Source organism: Vidua chalybeata, chromosome 4 (genome assembly GCF_026979565.1).
Source record: "Vidua chalybeata isolate OUT-0048 chromosome 4, bVidCha1 merged haplotype, whole genome shotgun sequence".
In the NCBI taxonomy this organism is placed as follows: Eukaryota; Metazoa; Chordata; class Aves; order Passeriformes; family Viduidae; genus Vidua; species Vidua chalybeata.
Window position 1 is genome coordinate 43294605 of NC_071533.1, and position 6000 is coordinate 43300604.

Sequence of the window (6000 nt, forward strand, 5' to 3'; positions counted from 1 at the left end):
GGCAAGGGATTTGCGGGGGTCTAGGGAGGAGGTGGGAGGGTGTGCTGTAGGGAATATGTAAGATTTACAATGAGCTACGATGAACTTAATATTAACTTTTAGGAACTTTGTGGTTCCTAAAACTCTCCTGGGTTGCACGTTTCCAGTACGCCACAGCGAGTAAAATTATTTTTAACCTTTTTTATTCAGCTGCAAACCGTAGCAGCCCATTCTCGGGCTCTCTTTAGTACATTCATTGCTTCACCAACACGATCTCTCTTCCCTTAAATATTTCGCCCCGTCTATCGACTCCTTTGCAAGGATCCTGGTGCCAGTCTGGTGATTTTTCTGCTCCCCAGTACCGGGGCGAGCTGCAGAGTTCAATGCTGGGAAATGCATGGCATCCTTCTGTATCATAGGCACGCAAGGAAAGAATGAAAGGTTTTCACTGAAGGAAGCTGGTCTAGGTATTTTTTGTCCATTCCTGATTAAGGTCAAGGTTTTCCACCTTTTCCATAATAAAATTAGGGCTCGTATTTTAAACTTTTTACGTAACTCACCTCTACTTAAACCAAGCTGGGTCTTTCTCCAGGTCCAGGGCTGCATACCTGCCGGCCTTCCCGTGCCACCGCGCCTAAGGAAGTGGTTCCCAACCAGACCCAGCAGTAAGCGTAGGTAGAGGGGCAATTGCCCATAAAAAGATAAGGGAGCCCCAGCGCCGTTTCGCCGCCCCTGCTGACAGTGGGGAGGTTGCGGGGTTACAACAACCAGACAAAAGTGATGTGCCCTCCCTCCCGTCGGGTCAGGCAGCCCTGTCCGGCTCTGCTGTCCGGCGTGGGTCTGTGTTTACAGACACTTGCCTCTGTTTATAACACTTGGAGAGAAGAATCTTCCCCCTTGTTTGCTTTTCCTTGCCTATTAGCTGCCCAGCTGATGAACTGGAGCTTCTCGCAACTCTGCAGTCCCTGCTCAAATAATTTTTTTTTTTTTTTTGGCACAGGAAAAAATAAAAGGGGTGAGGGGTGGCTGCGAATGCTGAGGTGGGGCATACAATGGGCAGCCTCTCTGCAGATACTGTGTCTTCCCTCGACCGAGTCACCGGGTTGCAACTCCCCCGAGGGATGCGCGGTAGGGTCGGCGGGCGGCTCCGATATCCAATCTCCGAATCGCCTGTCCAGTAGTTCCACATTAATAATCTCCCGGTATTGTAACGTCAGTTCATCAGAACCGGGAGCCCCTCTGAATCCGCTAAGGAGGATCTCTTTTAATTGCTCACTAACGAGGATGTTGGTATTTTCTCAGGAACAGCCATTCCCGCAGCTAAATCACAGGAGCCCTAGACAGACCGGAGCCGACAAAAATGTAGGTTTTGACGTTAAAAGCTAAATGGGGAAGCAGAAGGTAAATTGATGGTAGATGGGGATGTCAGTGCCGTGGCCTCAGCTCTCCGCCGGCGGAGTCGAGGCCTGATAACAGCGGAGAGCTGCGCTCCGCATCCTGCCTGCACCCCGGGGCATCGGCGTCCCGTCGATCTGTCCGGTAATTCCTCGAGGCCAGAATATTTTTGGGAGCTTTTACCGAGGTTAAAGGCACGTAAGAGGAGGGATAGCAGCCTTTCCCACTCTGCAACTTTCGTCTGTGGGTGTAGGGCGGAAGAGAGAAGGGAGGGCAGAGCGGAGAGCAGCCCGGTCACTGAAGCCCTGTTCCCTCAGATTGACTCATGAATCCGTGTTTTAGGCTTGTAGCCCCGTTTCATGGCTAAGGGAGCGAGAGCCTCTGCTCTCTTTCAAGAGAGCACAGCATTTTGATTTTTTTCTCGCCTTGAAAAGGAAGAGCGACAAAACTCTCCCGAGTGACGTCCCGCCTCTCCTTCCCTCCCAGGGAGCGGCCCCTCGGTTCCCCGGGGTGCGGGCCCAGCTGCAGACCCGAAACAGCGCGGTCGCCCCCTCGCAGGGAGGCGAGGACCTCCCCAGCGGCTGCGTGTCCCCTGGCAGCCCCGAGGCAGACAGCAGCGTGGATTTTTAGAGCTTGTCCGGATTTTGGAAAGTGGGGACGCAGCGAGGGGCCGGGTCTGTGCTCCGCTGCTGGCAGCGAGCCTATCAGCCGCTGGCAGTACTGAGTTTTGGGGGACTCTGCAACATGCGGGACCTCGTTGCTATCGGATGTGTATGCCATGCCTGCACTCTGGCAAGCAAAAGAGAAAAAAACGTGGTGAGGCTTTTTTCCCTTCATTTTGCTTAGTGTTGTGGTCTGGAGATTTTTTTTTCACACATACTCCCCTCTCCCTCGTGGTTCCCAGGAGTTCCTCTTTGCCTCAAAAGACTACTGCAATAATTATTTCTCGTTTGATATCGTTGTCAAAGAGGAGCAACGGGGCCTCTCGGCCAAGCCAAAGACACCCCAGAACAAGCTCTGGGTCATACGCGGGATATAAACAGGACTAGGCAATACCATGGAGACAGCATGAACTTGAAAGGTGGGCAGGGAGATGGGGAGAAAAGGTTAATAATAAAACCTCTAAGCAAAATATCCTCTTTTTGCTCTTGGAAATCTAACCTTAATCCCCCTTTTTCACACGTACTCGCCCAGCGACTCACAAATACACCCAGAAGAAATCTCCAAGTAGCGATAGGAAAGAAACTCATTCTGCACGCCTACAGACATAATCCCCTCTGCTGTAACGAAGGGCTTATCAATGTTTTATACATTTTTAATTTGGGATTTTTTTTTCTGCGGGCCATGAAATATATGCCTTTGCAAACACGTTCCGATCTTTTCTATTTCTAATTGGCCAATTAATGTTCATCTGTTTCAGCTTGTCACATACAATGGAGACTAAAGCAGAGTTGTTATCTGAATTATATATTCACATAAATTTTAGCAAAGCCAAGTGATGCGAGCGGACAGCGGATTTCTGAGGTTCCCCATGCCTCCCTCCTTCCAAACCAGCGTGGTGTGTGTCTCCCTCTTCCTCAGTTTTCCCTCCCCCAACCCGGTTTTCCTCTAGAAATACCATTGCTTTGATGATGCGATTTTAGAGCATTGATTACAAATTTATTCTCAGACACTATATAAGTCTTTATATCTGCTATTAGAGACATCTGGGAATGATTAGAGCCGTCCCTCCCCCGGCTCTGCTCCCTCTATCTTGCAGCGAGGAGCTAGAGACATGTTGACGTCAGATCAGACGGCTCGGAGCCATCCTGCTCTCCACTTGGGTGTAATCACGGCGACGCTTTCCAAGCCCCGGCCCGGCCGCGGCCGCCAGCTGGGATGCGGATGCAGTGGGACGCGGCACTCTAGCCCCGAGGCTCCTCGGTACAGCCCGGTTTTGAACCCCGAAAGCTCCGACTCGTCTGAGTTTGCTACCGAGGTTGTTTGTTTATTTGTCTATTTGGGACTTCGAGAAAGCAAAAGTGGTGCATTCCGCGGGCGGGTTACGTCCCCATCCACCGCGCTCCCCCCAGCCCCCGGCCCAGCGCTTACTTTATCTCAGCCCGATTTCTCCCAGCGCATTTGCTCACAGCGCTGTCTTCCAAAATAAATATCGAGCCAGGCAGATTTCCACCTTGTGTCTTGGCAGGGAGAAATTAGCTAAACAAAGTGCAGAGCTTACGTGCGGGCAGTCGCAGGCGCGCCGACACCCCGTTATCCAAAGTGGTAGTCAGGTTTAGAACGAGCCGGGAGAGTCGGAGGCTGCTGTAAAACAGGATGATTCCCGACCCAAACGGCAATGCTGCTGGCAAGGAGATGGCTTTGCACCTGCTATTAAAATCCTAATGAATCGCCTCTAATTAAGAGCTGGGGCTGGCTGACGGTCACGCTGAACAGCCAGCGTGGAAGCCTTGGCTCAGCGGGACCCAAAACCACGTTTGATGCGATTATTTTGACAAACTTTTTACTTTATGATTTTTTTAATGTTTCTTATGTTTTTTTCCCCCAAAGAGATAAAAAAATATTAATTGAATAAATACAGCTTAAGCCTCCACTGGCTGTTCGCAGTCTTGGACGGCTGACACTTGTCCAGCTGTACATTACAATCAGTGCTACTAGCAGGAAGGAGGGGCGGGGGGGTGGATGAGAAAGTAGTTGATCTCGTCTCCAGAGGAAAAAGATAATGTTAGACAATTTATCTGAAGGATTAAATTCTCGCGGTAAAATACGCTTGCCAGGAGGAGGGAGAAAAGAAAAACAAAGCCCCATGTGACCCTAAAAATAAATTTAAAAATACTTCCATTTCTTTGTTCCAGCAGAATAAAATAAAACAAACCCCCTAAGATACCGCAACGCTCCTCTGTGTCTATCTGTAATCTCGAAAGGAAAAGGAACATTTCCTTTCTGAATCCGTGCAAACGGTATGCTGTGAGCTCGGCTTTCCACCGCAGCCGCCGACCCAGGGAGTCGGGCGGGAGTAAGTGAATTTTTAAAAAGCTGTTGATGTAAAGGGAAAAATAAAAAAGCTGCGAAATAAGCCATAACAAAAAAAAAAAAAAAAAAAAACAAAACCCACAAAAACAAAAAAACACACAAAAAAAAAAAAACCAAACAACCAAAAAAAAAACCCCAAAAACCCCCAAAAAACCAAAAAACAAACCACCCCCAACTAAATAAAAACAACCCAGCAAAATCTTATTTCTCCCTTTATGGGCTTTATGGGAGACCTCTGACTGGTGACGGCTCCGTGGCAGGGCTGAGGGTGTCGTCTCGGCACCTCTCCCCGGGGAGTCCCATGTCCCGAGGCAGGAGCCGTCTCGCTGCCGACAGAGGCCGTGCGGATCCCGGCGGAGAGCGGGCCGTGTCCCGCGGGCCTGCCTGGGCGAGACGCAGGGCCCTGCAGGCCCACGGGCTGGGGGCGAGGGGCGGCTGCCCCGGCGCGGCCTTCTGGGAACAGCAGTAATGCGTTAGCGAAACAATGGAGATCAGCGGGCCCGCATCTCGGAGCCCTTCAATTGCTAACCGTGGAGGCTGCTCAAAGAAGAAACAAGCCCCTCCGTTGCCCAAAGGACTCGGTAGACAAATGTACAATTCAATTTTAATGCAGAGTAGTAGAATGGTTTCGCCGGTCTCGTCTATTGAGCGAACATGTGGGGGTAATAGAGAGGCCGACTCTCCTATAGGGGTCTCTATTTGCATGCCGTATGTGGCAATAGGCTGCAACAGCTGCTTATAATGAACTTCTTAAAAAAGATAAATACGTGTGCAAACCCAGAGAAGTTTTCTAAAACTGGCCTAAAAGACAATGAAATGTCCTGCCAGAAAATACAGGAGGCGGAAGAGACTAAAAATAATAACAAAAGTAGATGCTCCCCCCACAAGCCTCTAGCCTCCGCAGAGTTACTTGCAGCGCTGCCCGAAGGAGGACCCCGGCAGCTGGGGGGGTGCGGGAGGTCGGGGACGCCCGGGGGTCGGGCGGCGACGGGGGGAGGTGGTGTCTGGAGCGGTCTGGCAGGGGCGAGCCGAAGCACACGGCTCGGCCTTGACTGCCTCTCTCCCAAATCTGGTTTTCATAGAGCCACGCAGTAATTACCTAAAGCCGTAACTGTCTCCGAAATTATTCATTAAAGTAATTCCCGGGAATCTAGCGTCGAGAGAGCCTACATTTATGGCCTTTGCGCCCTCCGAGCATGACATCGTTTCTCGCCTTGCGTCCTCGGCGGCAGTGTTCAGCATCCCGAAGAGGAAAGGGGAGACAGGGTTGCTCTCTCTTGCCTTCCCCACGGTGTATTTGTTTGCGGGGGCTCAGGTTGCTTCCCCCCTTTTGGCAAAGGAGGGCGATGCAACCCGGCAGATACCTTGGGAGCGAGGAGGGTATTTTGGGGAGTTGCAGTGTTGTGCGGAAGATCATGTCTGTGCCCTGTGGTGCTGTCAGCAGTGACAGATCCCAGATGCCGTCGCTACTGTATGGCAGATTGAGTTTCTCAGCAGAAAACTCTCTCCCTCCCTCCCTCCCAAACGTCTTCAAAAACCTTCTCCAGATACTGCAGGTCACTTCGGCTCAAACAGGGAGAGAAAGGGGAAAAA